Here is a 19,052-nt window from a genome sequence, read left to right as displayed (position 1 = left end):
GCATGCTCTGGTTATCTCCCGCTTGGACTACTGCAATGCACTCTACATGGGGCTACCTTTGAAGGTGACTCGGAAACTACAACTAATCCAGAATGCAGCAGCTAGACTGGTGACTGGGGGCGGCCGCCGAGACCATATAACACCGGTCTTGAAAGACCTACATTGGCTCCCAGTACGTTTCCGAGCACAATTAAAAGTGTTGGTGCTGACCTTTAAAGCCCTAAACGGCCTCGGTCCAGTATACCTGAAGGAGCGTCTCCACACCCATCATTCTGCCCGGACACTGAGGTCCAGCGCCGAGGGCCTTCTGGCAGTTCCCTCATTGCGAGAAGCAAAGCTACAGGGAACCAGGCAGAGGGCCTTCTTGGTAGTGGCGCCCACCCTGTGGAACGCCCTCCCATCAGATGTCAAAGCGATAAACAACTACCTGACATTCAGAAGACAACTTAAGGCAGCCCTGTTCAGGGAAGTTTTTAACGTGTGATATTTTAGTGTATTTTTGGTTTCTATGGAAGCCGCCTAGAGTGGCTGGGGAGGCCCAGCCAGATGGGCGGGGTATAAATAATAAATTATTATTATTATTATTGTTGTTGTTGTTGTTGTTGTTGTTGTTGTTATTATTGAGTTTCACCTGTAGGTATGTGATGCCTGAGCCCTGCCAATAACTGACCTGCCCGTGCTGTCTTCCGGTTTCTCCCAGAATTAGGAATCGAGTACAATCCTCCCTCCCAGTATTTACTCCCAGTGTTGGAACGTGACGGAGGTGAGACTTCGGTGGACGGGGTCGGCAGGATGGTCATGAAATACGCGGAGAATGAGGCTGAGCGGCAGGTAATTGCTGAAAAGCAGGCAGTGGTCTTCAAGTCAGGGATGGGGAGCGTGTTACCCTCTAGATGTCGCTGGATTCCCATTGCCCTTGACCAACTGGCCATGCCAGCTGCAGGGGCTGATGGGAGTTTGGCATCCTAACAGCATCTGGAGGGCCACAGCTTTCCCAGCCGTGCCTTACATGCAACCTAACAATGGTCACTTGCTCCCCTGAACTGTGAGAGGTGGTGTGTGTGTATGTGTGTGTCTGTGTTTGTGTGTATGAATGAGTGGGTGGGTTGTGTTAAACCCAGTTAAACCCAGGCTCCTTTTGTGAGAGCCAGTGTGGTGTAGTGGTTAAGAGCAGTGGACTCATAATCTGGTGAACTGGGTTCGGGTCCCTGCTCCTCCACATGCAGCTGCTGGGTGACCTTGGCCAAGTCACACTTCTCTGAAGTCTCTCAGCCTCACTCACCTCACAGAGTGTTTGTTGTGGGGGAGGAAGAGAAAGGAGAATGTTAGCCGCTTTGAGACTCTTTCGGGTAGTGATAAAGCGAGATATCAAATCCAAACTCTTCTTCCAAACTCTTTGTAATAGTGACATTTCCCATAAATATGCTGAGACATAACCAAATAATGTTATAGATTTCAATGGGATTCATGGAAGGGCCAAGTTTATTGAGCAGTTTAAATGAATGGGGCATGGAAGTGCTTAACTGGTTCTTGAGCAGGGCCAAAACCTGGGGGAAGGAATCTTCCGTCTCTGTAGCAAACAGCAGGCACAACAACATTTTGTAAGGAATGCAGAGCCAGTTCTTCTCATAAGCAAGCAAGGGGGCCCCCTGAGGTGCTGGATGCACCACTAGAACTGGCGGTATGGTGTGAGTACCAAGGTTGGTTTTGCTCTCTGCATTTTTCCTGAAGTTGTTGAGCTGTGAAAATCATGTCCACTGCCCCCCTAGAAGGCTGAAAACCATTTTGGGATTCAGGAAGGGTCACCTCGGATAATGTTAAGAGACGGTTTGCTAAGATCCTTGCAAGAATTTTGCCGGCCACAGCTAACAGAGAGATGCCTAGATAGTTTCCGCAATCAGTTCTGTCACCTTTTTAAAAAGAGATTGATAATTTTGGCATCCCTGAAGTCTGCTGGGATTGCTTCTCTCTCCCAGATTTTTTTGATGAGCTTGTGAAGTTGTTGTGTAAGTTCAATTCCACCCACTTTGAAGATTTCAGCAGGTATCATCAAGGGACAGAGGGGAGAAGATGGCGACGGAGGTAGCAGCCTAATCAGAATCTTCGACTTCAACTAAGCCTTTTTACTAGTCTTCAGCCTCTCCAAGACCCAAAACTGCACCTTAAGGACACTAAAGACTATTGGCTATCTGTCTTGTCGCCTTGTTTTAATTAGTTTACTTTTTAATACTCTTTTACACCCTTTATTGTTTGATTGTTTTACCGTCGCACCGTTTGTTAATACTGCCACACTGACTCACAACCTTGAAGCTCCCAGACGACGGATTGGCTTGAAATACAGCCAAAGAAGCAGAGGAAACCGCTGAACTCCATTGAGCCTAACTTCAGTAAGATAAGTCCAAGAACTCCCCCATGAATACTCTCCCGCCCCAAGCTAAGGCTTAAGGAGCGGAAAGATAGGGAGGCTTAAGGAGGCTTAAGCAGGGAAAGGTAGGGAGGCTCCCTGATCCAACAGCCTGGATACCGGACTTCCAAACTTTACCTCTACCTTTATCTCTACAATAAAGCTTCCAGCAAGGGAAGCTTCCAACTTAGGGAATGGTGACAGAGCTATAAAGAGCTGGGAATCCCCCTCACCAAAGCGGCTGAACCCTCTACAAGAGGAAGACAGGTGAAAATCTCACACTATTTTAAACCAAAAACAGATAAAATAAGCAATGCTGAGAAACGACACCCCCACGAATGGTCTATAGACTGCACTAGGTATGGGGAGCTCACGGAAATAGATGAAGAAGGGGTGGGAGTCAATCTGGCAACGGAAATAAAACAAGTTACCAAAGAAAATGAAACCTTAGTGAATCAACCGGGGCTGGAGCAGGAACAAGAGTCACAAGAGGAAAACTCAGTAATTAAGACAAATGAGCCCTCCCAGAGACCTAGGCCCGGGGAGAAGATGGGGTTTCACACTGTGACGAAGGAGGACCTGGAGGATACAAGAGCCCAATATCTGGACTTGGAATGCCTCCCCTACATACTAACAGGGCTATATAATGATCTGTTAAATGAACAGAAGTTGCAGATAGGCAGAGAATTGGGACACATCAAAGACTTCCTCTCACAATGCTTGGGCTTACTTACCGCCCTGATTGAAATAACTAGGAGAATAGACAACTTGCATTCGCATAAAGTTCTCTCTAGCACACCAAACGATAACAGCATTAAGGAAAATAAAAACCAACATGATGCGGAAAAAAAGAAAACTCCTAGGATCAAATCAAACCAGAAGGGAAACTTATGTGATCCTAAGAAACCCCTCTTAAAGGGGAAGTGGTCCAGGAATAAAGAGAAGAAGCCCAAGAACGTAAAAATGGGAAGGAAGACAAAGCTCCCATCCCGAACAAAGAAAATGAACTTCACAAGACTATTTAAGCTATTAGACAACCTAAACCCAACGAGCCCAGCTAACCCAGTTTTGCCACCCCTTGATAAAAGCCGAAGCCCAAGCTCAAATAAAAACCTCCATAAGGCTGGGCTTTTTAATTCAACAGAGGAACTCCACAAGGCTGGGCTTCACAATTCAACAGAGCAACTAGCGCTCCCGTATGGAACCGCGGGAAAATCAAGGGAAAACCCGATCCCTAAGCAAGAAACTCCTCTTAAAACAACATACTCTCGCAGAAATCTAATTCTAAATAAACAAAAACTCATCATCCTACCTGTATACATGCACAAAGATCTCCTTTCCCCAGCACAACAGAGAATCTATATTCTCAAGAAAACTGAACTAGCTGTCAGAGGGTTCGTCCCAGCAGAAAACATTATCAATGTTAAATTCCTGCCATCAGACAAGGAATGATGGACGAGAATGTCTATGATGGACGAGAACTGTAAGATGCTTCAACTAGAGGCAGATAAAGCCCCAAACCAGCTGGCCAAAAGACCAAAAACCCCATCTTCAAATCACGTACCAGACGAAAGCTCCAGCATAGAGAAGGAAAACCGTTTCATAGCAACTATCGAACAAATACATAAAGCCCAGGACGCACTAATTGAAAGATTAGCATCCATAAGGAAATCTATTACCCTCCTAGCCACACCTGTCACCAGGGAATTTAACTATGCAACTTATACTACAAAACCTTTATCCAACAGTGAGTGGATATTAAGGCTATACCTATCGCCAGAGGAATTGGGACCTACGGAACCACCGATAACAAAGAAAACAATAACACATCAAGCTGAAATAGCGGTCCCACTGGGCAAGAACGGTTCAATCTTTGTGGACAACCTAGGGGCCCTAGACACCATTTACACGGATGACTGAAATAAGGTCACGGGGGAAGGACGCCCCGCCAGGACACTAAAATATGTCCAAGTACACACTGTGCCAAAATGTCCTACTACACACCTCAAAATGGACACAATGAATGACAAATCTCAAATTGGCCATAAACCTGGGGCACCACTAAAAAAGATGGAGTACCCAAATGAGGATAGTCCACCTGAGGATCTCCACAAGATAACCGCCCCAACACTTGAGACAACTAGGCTTGATTGCCCCTCGAGATGTCTCCCAATCAAAAAACACAAGCTGGCCATCTGTACGTGGAACATCGCAGGGTGGGGAGCTAAAAGTAAAGATCCCAATCTAATGGACTTCCTCACTAAATTTGACATCCTGTTCATCCAGGAAACCTGGTCGATAGACGAGCTCTACCTGGATAATTACCACTCGTGTATAAAGAGAGCAACACCTAGCCAAAAAGGGGGCAGACCCAAAGGAGGCTTAGCCTTACTGTTCTCAACGCAGATACAAGCAAATATTACCCAATTACCCTCCAATGATGATTGGTCTGTAGCAGCAGTTTTAGATTTTGGACAAATCAAACTGCTATGCATAAACTTATACTTACCCATATGTCGACGGCAGGCACAAGTAGAACAACTATGGAAAGAAGTGGAAGCCCACGTGGTGCAATGGAAGAGACATCATCCGTCAGTCATGATATTACTAGCTGGTGACTTAAACGCAAGACTGGGCCCCAATGACATCGCCCTATACACACATTTTCACCAATGGCCTCCAGAAACGGAAATTATCCCACCCCTAATGATAAGATCATCCTACGACAAGACATGTAACATTGGAGGACTACATCTAGCACAGATGGCCTACAGACAGAATCTACACTTACTGAATGGGGCTATACAAGGAGACTATCCTGGTCAATATACATATTGGTCAGGACACAAACTGTCAGCGATAGACTATTGCGTTATTTCTCAGGACTTGATCCCTAGAATATCTAAATTCACCATTACAGCAAGAGCCGAAAGTGATCACCTACCTTTATCCCTCGTGTGTGATCTACCCTTTGATCTGCCCAAACCACAACATAGATACCAACCAGATCTAACACCCGGAGCAGGCCTCAAGAAAATCAGATGGAATGGACAAGTGAGCGAGCGGATATCTAACTGGTATAAATCTGACGAGAGCTATTGTCTCTCAAAAGCAATTATGGAACGGTGCTTAGAAATAGAGGAGAGCGCCCCGAACATGATGACAACATATGAAATGCTTATACAAAAAATTCAAGAGTTTGTTGTAAAACCGAATTCCAAGTCTCCCTACCATAGGAAAACTTCCAGGGAGTGGTTCGATCAAGAGTGCATAGCCTCCAAAAAATATTGATCCACTCCTTCATCTGTCATAAGGATAATCCAACAGAGGATAACAGACAAAAGATGCTTGAAGCCAAAAGAAGCTACAAAAAACTCCTGACACAAAAGAAAAGGTACGCAATTAAAGGGAGATGGGAAGGATTTCTTTCAATACTCTCTGTGCTTTGTACTTTGTACCTAAGAAAGGTTGCTCTCAAATACTATCTGCAGTAAAATCCTGTGCTAATCCTGTGCTAATCTTACTTCTGCAAATTTTGGCCAGACAGTTAGCACATCGCCAGTGACTGTTTGCTAAATCTGTCTGGCAGGTCAAAAGTACATTTCTTAGCTTGCAAAAACATTTTAGCTGCTGTTTGCAGATTTAACCAGGCCTGCTAAGGAGGCCAGGAGGCCCCCTTCTTCCTGCCTTATGCTTACTAATGCAAAGATAAGAAAAGACACAACAAGCAAGAGGGGAGGGGGGAGTGCTTAGCTAGCAGAAAGACACGTATGAGGAATGTTTAGCAAGCAGTAAAAATGTGTTTAGCAAGCAATATAGATGTGCCATATAAGGGAATAAGTTGAACATTTGCCAGCTGATTGGGAAAATCTGGAAAGGGTATGGGAGGGGGGAAGAGTGTTCAGAAAAGTATAAGAAAGTCTGCTGAAGTGTCTTGCGACACAGCCAGTTTGCAGGAGCTATCCTGCTGGTTGTCACTGCGCGCAGATTGCAATAAACTCTTTTCTCCAAAGAAGAAACTTTCCTGGTGCTTTTTGCTCTCTCTTCGGCACTGGGGACGCAGGCAAACGATTCCCTGGCAAGGACAAGGTTCAGCCTTCACAATGAAGTTATTATGGCAGCAATTGATAGAGGCCTCCAATTCCAGTAACCCATCATTATTCTGGAGAATCGTTGCTGTACACCAGGATAGGGGCCTATCACATCTATCCTGCTGCATATCAGTGAAAGCCTGGGAAACACACTTTCATAATCTTTACGAGGAATCTAGCGATGAGTCCTATGTATTAGACATACCGGAAGATCAGATTCAGCCATGGCCAGCAGTCTCAACAGCAGAGACTCATCTGCTGATTGACCAACTAAAGAACAGGAAAGGCCCCGTAATTGACTGTATACCAGCGGAACATTTTAAAACCAATGCGACCCGGTGGGCCCCCTTGCTAGCCTCTCTGTTTACATATATAGATAGAACTGCACAGATTCCACATGACTGGGGGACTTCCATCATTATCCCCATTTACAAAAAAGGCTTGAGGGATGATCCCTCCAACTACAGACCTATAAGCCTCCTGAATATAATAAGTAAATTATATGCTAAACACCTCAGCGAGAAACTGTGCGAATGGATAGAAAGGGCGAAGATTCTTGATGATGCACAGGCAGGATTTAGACAGGGGAGATCCACAATGGATCACTGCCTGATCTTACAGCACCTAGCTGAGAAATACACGTCGCATCACAATCAACACCTATTCGCAGCATTTGTAGATTTTAAAGCAGCCTTTGACTCCATCTCAAGAACCCGACTCTGGGACAAACTCAACAAAACATCCATAGACCGACGTCTACTGCTATTAATATTCAAATTGTACAACAACACATGACTTCGTATAAGATGTAGTCAAGAAGGTCAACTCTCTAATTTCATTAGAACAACAAAGGGAGTTAAACAAGGATGCATTTTGGCCCCCTTTTTGTTCAACATCTATATAAACTCCCTAATAGACCACCTACAAGGAGCGGATACACATGCCCCAAAATTAGCAGACAAAAAACTGTCCCAGACTCAGATGGGCCTCAAAAGAGCTCTTAACAGCTTATCCCAATATTGTAGAGAAGAGAAACTAGCAGTGAACTACCAAAAAACAAAAATCATGGTTTTCTCTAATAAAAGAAAAATATACAGATGGAATTTAGACAATCAGGAGATTGAACAAGTGACATGCTTTAAATACCTAGGAGTCATATTCCAAGCATCAAGGAAGAAGACTGCCCACATAAATTACAGCTCCTCTACAGCACAAAAAAAGTACAACAGCAATCCTAAAATACCACCGCACAACGGGAGGAAATTTCATTCCTGCTACAATTAAACTATTTGCTGCAAAACCAACAGCACAAATACTATACGGCGCACCACTCGTCTCCCTCTCTAATCTAGACCCATATGAAAAGATACAATCAGGCTTCCTTAGATCACTCCTGCAAACACCTAAATGCGTCCCAAATGCCACCCTACGACTGGAAGCGGGCTTATACAGCATTAAAGCCAAAGTATGGATAAGTACCTTATGCACTTGGCTAAGACTTAACAATTCGCCGGTTGGACTACTTTCCCTGATGTTTCTTGACAAATTCCAATCTAGTTGGAGGAAGGGCACTCTCAGAAAATTGGCCACATATGGTCTCTCCCCAGAGTATTTATTAAGCTTAGAAAGGGGAAGGGCCAAGAACATAATCAAAGAAAGACTCAGGGACATTGAAGCCCAAAATGACTTTAATCAACTTCCGATAACCTATAAACTCCTGTACAATTCCCAAAGGCCCCATCTAGCAAACTATCTCAAAGTTCTAGACAACGCAAAACACTGATGGGCATTTTCCAGGGCCCGCTTTAACGCTCTCCCTTCAGCTCTTCTAGAGGGAAGATACAACAAAATACCGATCGAACAAAGATTATGTCCTTGTAACAGCGACAAAATCGAAACCATCGGGCATGTCATCTTATACTGCTGATTATATCGAGACTCAAGAAAGGAGCTGATCGAACCGATTCTGAGGAAAATACCTCGTAGTACAGACGACACCTATATCAGACACCTCTTAGCCGATAAAGAGCCCGAAATTAACAGGCCTGTGGCAAAGTACTGTTACATTGCAACAAGAATAAGACGAGCAATGATGTCAGCAATGGAGTTCAAATTGTAAACATCGAAGGAACGATAATAAACAGTAGCGACATTTGAATTTAATTTTTAAAACCTTAAAAGATGAAACCTGGTCATAAATATAAGCACCAATTTTGTGAATTGGCCATATTTCCACTGTTATTTGTAGCACAATACTGCTTATAATGCCGTATTTCTTTTATAAACTGCTTTCTGGTCATTGACCGTATTAAAGATATTAATATTATTCAGCAGGTATCCCATCAGGTCCACTGCCTTTGTTGTTTTTCACTTGGTTAATAGCTGTACACAACTCTCCCAGATTTGGAGATACTGCAAGCTCATCTCTAATTTGTTTTTGCGGGATTTGTGAGAGGACCTCAGCAGCTATGGGGGAGTTGTGGTTAAGGAGATGTTGGTAGTGTCCTTTCCAGCACAGTGCAATAGCTTCTTTATCTTTCAGAAGTGTGGTACCATCTGCTGAGCGTAGGGGGCATATGCCATGATTTATTGGTCCATAGATGGTCTTTGTGCCTTTAAAGAAACTCTGTGCATCATGAGTGTCGGCTAAGTGCTGGATCTCTTGAGCTTTTTTTTTTCATCCACCAGGTGTTTTTTAGTTCTCTGGTTCTTAGCATTGGCATAGGTTTTTTTTTTTTTTCTTAGTGGCACAGTTTCTATCACCAGTGTGGTGTAGTGGTTAAGAGCGGTAGTCTCGTAATCTGGGGAAACAGGTTCGCGTCTCCGCTCCTCCACATGCAGCTGCTGGGTGACCTTGGGCCAGTCACACTTCTTTGAAGTCTCTCAGCCCCACTCACCTCACAGAGTGTTTATTGTGGGGGAGGAAGGGAAAGGAGAATGTTAGCCACTTTGAGACTCCTTTGGGTAGCGATAAAGCGGGATATCAAATCCAAACTCTTCTCCTTCTCCTCCTTTTTCAGAACAAATTTATGGACTATGAGAAACGGAAGGTAAGAAACATTTTCCATTGCTCAACCCTTCTCCCTTTTGGAAAACTGTTATGCCCTCCAGATGGCTCCCCCAGCTTGTTCCATTTCTTCACTGGATCCGCCAATTTCTGTGGGACAGTATTATTTACGTACACGAGTGGCCGTCATATAATAATGATGATGATGATCATGATAGTGCCATCTGAAGAAAAATAGATCCGGCTCAGTTCCCTCAGTCAGCAAATTCATTTGCTTTAAAGCCAGGATGGGAAAGCTTTTGGCCCTTCAAGGTTGCTGGAGTACAGCTGCCATCATCCCTGAGCATTGGGCATGCTGGCTCAGACTGATGGGAGTTAAGGGTCCAGCAAGATCTGGAGGGCCACAGGTCCCCCCACCCCCAGTGTAAAGTATTGAAATAATAAAAAATGCTTCAGCCAGAATGGTAGCTGGAGCACCTTACACAAGATGAGTAGCAAACAGTCCTTAACCTGCAGGTGTATAATCTAAGACATGGCACAAAAGGAATGAAGAGAGAAGAGGCAAACAAGTAAGCTCATGCATTAGTTCTTACAAAGTTCTCATAACAAGCAGCTTGGAAAGGAAAGGGTTTAAGGAGAGAGGAGGAGCTCAAAGTGAGCTGGTTTGCCAGCTGAATTGATGGAGTGGGCACCCGCTGTCCCATCTTACTCTATGCTCTAGCTTGATGTATTAATTGCCCACTGGGTGGCAGCTGAAGGAGAGAGGAAAATTCAATGGAAGATGAGGTGGCAGAGTTGTGTCTGGACTATACCACTTCAAACTGCAGGTGTTGGCTCATACAACGATTGCTCCTCTGCTCACACACGCACCCCACCCCCCAAAGAAAAGTAGCATATCTAGCCTAACTTTTCCATGGCATACTAGTTTTCTACATGCATGGGGATTATCTATTGGGAGGGATTTTTTCCCAGAAAGCTTTATTTGTAAGGCTAGATGACAACAAGCAAAAAACATGCAGGGGGATAACTCTTACTATATTTTGTGTGGGTGAGCTTTCAGTTAGGCCAGCTCCACCCCCCACCCCCACCTGCAGTCTGTAGTCCAAACACAGTCCAAACACAGGTTTGTTCACTTCCATCTGCTGTTTATGAACACACAAGCCCTGTCTCTCATCATGCACTGGGAGGAACACTACAAGCCACAGTATGTTCACATGCTTGAATGTGTGTGATGATGAGGCTCTTTGCTGGTCCTTCCCAGTAGTAGAAGATGCAGGAGAAGCTGAAGTTTGAGCACTGGTTGAATCTGGAGCAGCGAGGTCAAGCCCACCTCATGCACCAGAGCCATGCCCAGAAAGGGGAGATCCTCCAGAGCATGAAGGAGGTATCTTGTCTGTCTCCCTTTTCCACCACCATCCCGGACCCTCCTGTTGCTCCGTGGCTAAGCTGCTCAAAAATATTTCTAAGTAAAAGAAAATGAAATAGGTCATCCTAGGATGGATTGATAATTGCCCTGTAGGCAGTGATGACTGACGCCCATTGGGACTGGTAGGGCAGAAGGCTGGGAGCCCAGCAGTAGATGGTGCCAGAGCCAATGACAGGTAGAGACTGCTAAGTACTTTTGTCCTCATTCTCACTGCTGAGTTCTGCAAGGGGCCACCCAGAGACTAAAAAGGAAGAAGCTGGCGGGTGGTGCTGCCACCTGCTGAACTGGTTGCAAGTAGGAGGGTAGGCTGGGGAGGCAGTGCCCCATTCACCCCGATGCACCAGCCTCCACTGCCCATGAGAGAGGTTCATACGTTTGCTTATTGTGGTTGGGAAAATGTGCCATTCTGAGGAATCCAGATGTAGGCTTACCCTCGAGTCGCAAGGTCCAAGGAGGCCTCTGTGGGAGATAAGGCTGTCCTGGAGATCAAGGAAACGGTCCTTTGATGCTGTTCTCCTCTCTGCTTGCAGGAGCAGGTGAGGCTGGAGCAGGGCCTGACCCGGTGTTAGTTTCTGTTTGCTACTGAGCAGTGCTTTGGACTCACAAGACTCTGTTTACATTCCACACATTCCATACTGTTGGAAGTCTCACAGGAGACAGATGTGACGTTACTGGTTTCCTGTTCCTTTGTTTCAGTTGCTCTCTGCTCTCACAGAGAGAGGATGTGGGGTTTTTTTGTTTGCATAGTTAGGATAATAGAACCCTTTGCAATGTAGCCATAAATCTCATCATTTCCGCGTGCTGCTTTGATTCTCTGTGTAATGGGAATGTGCCTGAGGCCTCATCAAAGGCTCAGGTCGTTAATCACATTGGAGGTGATTCCGAAGGACTCGGCCGGAGGCAGATGAGCTTTATCAGCTCGGTCGAGCGGAGATTCCGACACCTGGCACCAGGAGTGCCTAGGAGAAGAATGCATGAAGCTGTTGGAGCAGCTGAAGCAGATGGAGCAAGGGGTCTCCAGCTGGATCAAGAACCTGCTGGAAGAGAACCAGAGGTCAGAGGTGGTGTTGAGCAACAGTCACAGGAGCTAGGGAGCTACGCTTGCAACTCTTGACTGTTTTCACTTCCAGGTTGGGTTTATTGCACCAAGGCTCAAAGACACCTGGGCTGGATTTTCAGATCTGATGGTGTGACTCCAGACAAGGAGTTCAGTTAGGGTTGGGGAACAAATTTAACTGAAGGATCATGTTTCCTTCTGGGAAGGTTTCCAGGGGCCACTTGCCAGTGGTTTGCAGGGCCAGAGGATAAAATAGGTGGAGCATCACATGCAAATTATATATTGGAACTCTCTCACACAGCTGTCTATCCTCCCATCTAGTCAACCAAGAGGCATTATCAGAGTTCAGGGGCACATCCCAGCCAGACAAAAACACTCAAGAATTTAAGTAGGGCTGGCAAGGGGGTTGGCTGGGGAGAGTTCCAAAGACCAGGCAGAGAGGCTTGGAGGGCCAAATTCAGCCCCTGGGTCTGAGGTTCTCAGCTCTCAAGTTAAGAGGTCAAACAGGAATAGCCCTGTCAGGACATCCCTGATGTTACCAAAATTCGTCCAGGATTTTTCCTTTGAAAGCAAATCCCAAGAGTCATGGTCCGGAAACGCCAGACCCTTCATAGCGGAATTAATTTTTCTCTTGCTATCTTTTACCAAGATCCTTCATCCTGTTGCTTCAGCCATGATTTTGTTCAGGTGGAGAGTTTATATAGGTTCCACTCCATGCTGGACTGACAGGTGGTTGCATGAGCTTCCCCCTTCCTCTTAGAACTGAACAAGGACTAATAATGCCGTCTGGCGTTTTTTCCCCTCCTTGCTTTCTTTCTAGGCAAAAGCAGAGCTCTGAGATTCTCAAATCTCTGGAGAATGACTGGTGAGTGTCCCAGATGCTCTTGGCTGGGTAAGGAGTGGGGAGGATGATGCCTTTGCATGAGAACATAAAAAAGTGTTGCCTGGGTCAGGACAATGGGCGGTCTAGTTCAGCATCTTGTTCTCACAGTGACTGACCAGATGCATCTTCTGACCACCACCAGCAACTCTCTGCACTTGGTTCCCAGCACCTGGCATTCAGAGGCATGCTGCCTCCATTGTAGCTTGTAGCCATTGATCGTCACTGGGGAAAGGCCATAGCTCAGTGGTAGAACACCTGTTTTACATGCAGAAGGTCCCAGGTACCATCCTTGGCATCTCTAGGTGGGGTTGGAAAAAGCTGTGAGGAGAATCAGAACTTACAGGGTTAAACAGTTCTGAGTGACGTCTCACATTCTGAGGCGTGGCTATGTACACATAGGGGAGTGTTTCTCTCTGTGTGTTTCTTCTTTCGCTTTTGACGGAGAAAGCGGAAAGATGCCTGCCAATTCGCCGGGCTGATTTATGTTGTTATTCTACTCATTAAAGACTATTGGAGATAAGAGGAAAGCCTGCTTTCAGTTTGATTTATTTTTCCACACACAGCAACAGTTTTCCCCGCTGCGTGAACTCTGCTAGGACTAAGCTAAGAGAGCTGAAGTTGTTTTGTTCGGCACGGACAGCCAGTGACGCAGCAAGGAAACGTGCCGGACGCCATTTTATCTAACAAAAGCTCCCTCTCAGAAACCCTGGAGAGTCGTCGTCAGTCAGTGTAGGCAATGGTGAGCTAGATGCACCGATGGTTTGACTTGGCGTTAGGTGGCTTCCTCAGTTCCTATCATCTTTTCATCGAAGAGTTTGTCTTATCCTATTGAAAAATTCCACATGCTATGCATAAAAATGTGAGGTGACCGCTGCTTTCATGCCCAGGCTTCCCAGAGGCTTCCAGCTGCCCCCTGCTGGAAACTGGAACACTAGGTTTGATGAGCCTTCAGTCTAATCTAAACAATGAAAGAGGCAGGGCAGGCCTTGCCATTGGCTGACAGTTGAGGGAAGGGCATGCAGTGGCTGAATCTCTCCCTTTTCCCCTGCCAGGATCCGGATGGAGCAGCTGATGGCCATTACTCAGGAGGAGGATGAGCAGCTGCGCAGGAAGGAAGTGGCCTGTGAGTGTGGCTGTGGGAGTTCTGGGTGGGACCCTTTACACCCCAGGCATAGAACTGCTTCTCCTGGCTATGTTGATTTCTACAGAAAGAATGTGGGATATTTTCCCATTCAAGGGCTGCATTCTCTTCTGGGCAGCCATCTGGGGGCCACATGCCAGGGTGGGTGGGGCCAGAAGCTAAAGTGGGTGGGACAACAAATGTAAATTTTTCCATTTGTACCATAGCCTATTTTTTACATACACATGCACAAACACACCTCCTCTCTGTCTTCCATCGTGACAAATAAGGTATTTTTAGAATTCATTTTTTTAAATAATATTTATTACTTTTAAACACTACAAAAAAGGAAAGAAAAAAGAAAAAAAGACAATACAATACAATATAAAAACATTACACAACACTAACACAATAAACTAAACTAAACAAAACAAAAACAATTTAACACACATCGTACAATTTCAATGTCATATCTTTCCTTTACTTGTTTCAATGACCTCCTCACACCTCCCTTTTTGTATTCCACTTCTGTTAATTGTTTCAGCAATTCCTTTCCATCTTTCTCTGTTTTCTGTCCTATATTTATCTTAACATATTCTAACCTTATTTTTCCCTAATACTCTAATAATCTATATCTATAATAATCTATCTATACTTAATTCTGTATAACATTTCTACTAAAGCCATATAACTTCATTCCAACATTTTTCCAACATTCGTCAATTTTACAATATTTCTATAAATAGTCTTTAAACTTTTTCCACCGTCTCTTCCACCGTCTTTTTCCACCGTCTCTTCTCCCTGGTCTCGGATTCTGCCAGTCATTTCCGCCAATTCCATATAGTTCATCAACCTTGTAATCTTCTGTCCGATGCACTTAACTCTTTTCCAAGTCCCTTCTGCAAGTCTTCTTCGTATTTATACATGCACTTTACTTTGTCTTCTACTGATCTTAATTTTATTTTCCTTCCTTTGAGGCTGAAGAGTAGATCTCGGGGAAACTCCCACCTAGAGATGATTTTCTTCCTTCTCAACAGGGCAACCAAATCTCCGTAGTTAAACCCAAAATCCAAAAGATATTTCGGGACATCTTTCAAAATTTCCACTATTGACTGTTGTTCTTCTAGGTTCTTCTGGTAGTTCCAACAGTCTCTTATTTTTTTCTTCTCTTTTTTCCCTCCTCTTCCAAATCTGAAGGCCCTCACAACTTTAATCTCTTCTTTGTTGAATGGTTTCTTTAAATGTAAAGGTTCATCATTGTTCCACCTAATGTGTATGTCTTTAAGGGGCCAGAGCAAGGGCCAGAGCAAGATAACGAGACCCAGCTTTACAGCTGTGAAACATAGCAGGTGCTGCCGAGTTGCATTGATTAAGGTGTGTCAGCATTTGCATGTAGTATATAAGGAGCAGCACCTAGCTCTCCCATTACCCTGGGGGTTGGGTTGGTGGTTGGGTCTGGTTTGTTGTTAATGTATTTAGTGTATAAGGAGTTTTTGTTTTTTGTAATTAAAACCTTGTTTAAGTTATTTTTGAGTCCCTTTTTAATGCATGGTCTCCCCAGCAAGCTCTCTGCAGCGCTACCATACTACAAATAGCCAACATTCTTGACCCAAGTCCAGGTCCCAAAAATCAGCAAATTCCTGCGTGATGAAATCCATCAAACTCTCCTCCTCCAGTTCAAGTAGGGCTCTAATCCTCAAAATCTGATTTTCTTTAAATTCAGTCGTAGAAGGCATCGACTTATGGTCATCAAATTGCATCTGTAAGGCTGGGACTCTCTCTCTCTCCAACTGTGTTACTTTAGGTTCAACGGCAACTACTTTCTCCCTAGCCTTCTCCGCAGTTTGCCATGTCAAAGTAGATTCCTGTATCAATTTCTGAATAGTTTCTGTATTGATGTTCACTTTTTGTTTTTTAAAAAAAATAATATTTATTACTTTTAAAACTTACAAAAAAGAAAAAGAAGAAAAAAGACAAAAAGAAAAAAAACAAGAAAGGGAAAAAACAATACAATACAATATATAAACAATACAAAACACAACATTGACACATTGACCTAAACAAAACAAAACAAAAACAATTTAAAAACATACATCATACCATTTCAGTACTCTATCTTTCATACCCTTGTTTCATCGACCTCCTCTCACCTCCCTTTTTGTATTCCACTTCTATTAATTGTTTCAGCAATTCCTTTCCATCTTTCTCTATTTTCTGTCATATAAATATATTAACTTATTTTTACCCTTATTTTCCATTAATACTATAATGCTTATTTATGCTTAACTCCTTATAACATTTCTACTAAAGCCATAAGATTTCATTCCAACATTTTTCTAACACTCAGTAATTTTACAATATTTCTATTTCTGAAAATAAACTTTAAAACTTTTTCCAATCTTCTTCCACCATCTCTTCTCCCTGGTCTCGGATACTGCCAGTCATTCGTCAATTCCATATAGTCCATCAACCTGGTGATCTTCTGTCCGAGGCTCTTAACTCTTTTCCAAGTCCCTTCTGCAGGTCTTCTTCATATTTATACATGCACTTTACTTTGTCTTCTACTGATCTTGTTCTTATTTTCCTTCCTTTGAGGCTGAAGAGTAGATCTCGGGGAAACTCCAAGCTAGCAATGCTTTTCATAGAATCATAGAATCATAGAGTTGGAAGAGACCACAAGGGCCATCGAGTCCAACCCCCTGCCAAGCAGGTCCTTCTCAACAGGTCAACCAAATCTCCATGGTTAAATCTAAAATCCATAAGGTATTTCAGGACATGTTTCAAAATTCCTCCAAATCTAAAAGCCCCCACAGCTCCAATCTCCTCACGACCCAAGTCCAAATCCCAAAAGTCAGTAAATCCCTGCGTGAAGGGATCTATCCAACTTTCCTTCTCCAGTCCAGGCAGGGCTCCGATCCTCAAAATCTGACTTTTTCTAAATTCAATCATAAAAGGCCTCAACTTATAGTCCTCAATTTGCCTCTGTAAGGCTGGGGCTCCCACTAGTATTACTTTAGGTTCAACAACAGCAACTTTCTCCTTCGCCTTCTCGACAATTTGCCCTGTCAAAGTAGATTCCTGTATCAGATCCTGAATAATTTCTGTATTGATGTTCACTTTTTGTCCCAAATTAGTCACTTTTTGTCCCAAGTTAGTCACTTTTTGTCCCAAGTTATCAATTTTAGTAGTCATAACATCTGTCTTCTTGTGGAGTTGTTCCAACGAGTGACTTATCTTGCATAATGCAATCACTAAAGCTTCTTCTGTCGACATTCTCAAATAGTCCAGGGTCAATCCCTGATTCTCACAGTCTCTTATCTTGCAGCTGGTTCCCCCAGCTCAGCTCTTATAACAGTTTCAAAAGCTCCCTCTAGAGGGAAACAGTTTCTATTTGTGTCAATCCTTTTAAGCACAGTTCAAACAGTAAATATAGTTTCAATTTTCAGTTACTTTTCCCCCTTTTTAAATGCAGAAGAGGACAATGGAAACAATATATTTCTCTTGTTTAGCTAACTGTCAAGATACGTTTTATTCACAGCCAATGAACTTCAAAATGTCAATCTTACTGGCAGCCCCTTTCCAGGTTCAGAGCGGTGGTGATTTAATTTTCATCACTCTCTCCTGCAGGCTTGCGCGATCCAAAATTTCCCCCCCTTCTCCTGCTTCCAAGGGGGGTTTAATAGTTTTAATCGATGGAAGTTTAATCCTTTACGGAAGACTTTCCAAGACCTTAGCTTGCAGCATCTTTGCTTCAATCTATTTACAAAAGGGGAAGGCGGACTTCCTGTTTGAAACCTTCCTGTTTCGGTGCCAAATTAAGACATTTATAGATCCAGTTTTCCGTTCTACTCACGGGTAGTTGTTTAAAATCGAATTGTCCACAGGAAAAAGTCAGCACTCTCCGGCAACAGCAATGCGACTTCACTCCGTGAAAGAAGCAATCAATTCGAAGCACCGCGCCACTCACCCCACGTCGCTCCGGATCCCCGAAACCGGGTCTCCCCGCGAGTAGGGGAGGTGCAAAAGGTGCCAGCCGAATCCCAGGTTCACAGGCTTCTCCCGCCTGTGATTTTTAGTGGGTCTCCGCCTTCGCCGTGGTGGCCAGACCCTGTTTCCACGGAGTAAATTCCTCCCGATCAGAGGAATTCCGCCATTGCCAGAGGCGCTAACCTGGAAGTGATGTTCACTTTTTGTCCCAAATTATCAATTTTGGTAGTTACCACATCCACCTTCTTCTTAAGCTGTTCCAGTGAGTTACTTATCTTACTTAATACGACTGCTAAGGCCTCTTCTATTGACATTCTTAACCGATTCAAGGTCAGTCCCAGAGTCTCACAGCTTTTTATCTTGCAGCTGGAAATTCCCCCAGATCAGCTCTTGTAACAGTTTCAAAAGCTTCCTCTAGAGGGAAACAGTTTCTATTTGTATTAGTCCTTTTAGACACAGTTCAAACAATAAAGTTAGTTTCAATTTTCAATTACTTTTAGGTATTTTTAGAATTCAGCCAGGCAAAAGCCCTTGAAGAGGGCCAGAGTAAGGCATTGTGTCTTGGAGAGGATTCTGGGGACCAGACAGAGAAACCTGGGATGCTACATTTAGCCCCCTGGGGCCTGAGATTCCCCACCCCTGGCTTAGTGCATGGAAGAGATTGTTAGGATGCTTTTGATCCAATCTTAAGCGAGAATGTGGCCCGCAAAATTCTGCACGAATCCACCAAAAACTCTCCAGGGTTTTTCACCATTGAGATTTATGCACTCTGTATTTTTTCCCCCATCAACAACAAAGGCACTGACATTTGGGTTCCTCCTTCCCAAGAAGCAGAAACAATGCTTCCCTACCTACCCCTAGTTCTGCTCTTTGATCTCTCCTGTACCCCCCCCCCCAGCTTCCTGAGCTGCTTCCTGATCTCTGGAAAATTTTGGTGCTATTCTAATGTGCGGGAGGAGACAGTTTTTGAAGAGGCTCTTATAAGCTCAGGAGAAGACTCCAGGGCCCTGACGTCCTACATTTTCTTTCCTCCACAGCGGCCATGCCGCAGATGCTGGCCGAGACCTATAAGAACAA

General features: G+C 44.2%; 1 pseudogene across 1 annotated transcript in view; it reads left to right on the top strand.

Moving 5' to 3' along the window:
* LOC309333189 (E3 ubiquitin-protein ligase LRSAM1-like) overlaps window positions 1-19,052 on the top strand; it is a 106,131-nt pseudogene that overhangs the window by 65,304 nt on the left and 21,775 nt on the right. The window contains exons 8-13 of the transcript XR_014161633.1: window positions 701-831; window positions 9,516-9,545; window positions 11,459-11,492; window positions 11,847-11,982; window positions 12,806-12,850; window positions 13,921-14,123. The product of XR_014161633.1 is annotated as an E3 ubiquitin-protein ligase LRSAM1-like (transcript). The remainder of the gene's footprint in view (window positions 1-700; window positions 832-9,515; window positions 9,546-11,458; window positions 11,493-11,846; window positions 11,983-12,805; window positions 12,851-13,920; window positions 14,124-19,052) is intronic.

This window comes from Podarcis erhardii (assembly GCF_964252035.2).
Source record: "Podarcis erhardii genome assembly, chromosome: W".
Classification (NCBI taxonomy): domain Eukaryota; kingdom Metazoa; phylum Chordata; class Lepidosauria; order Squamata; family Lacertidae; genus Podarcis; species Podarcis erhardii.
The sequence above is the reverse complement of the archived record's forward strand: the minus strand, read 5'-3'. Positions and strand labels throughout refer to the sequence as shown.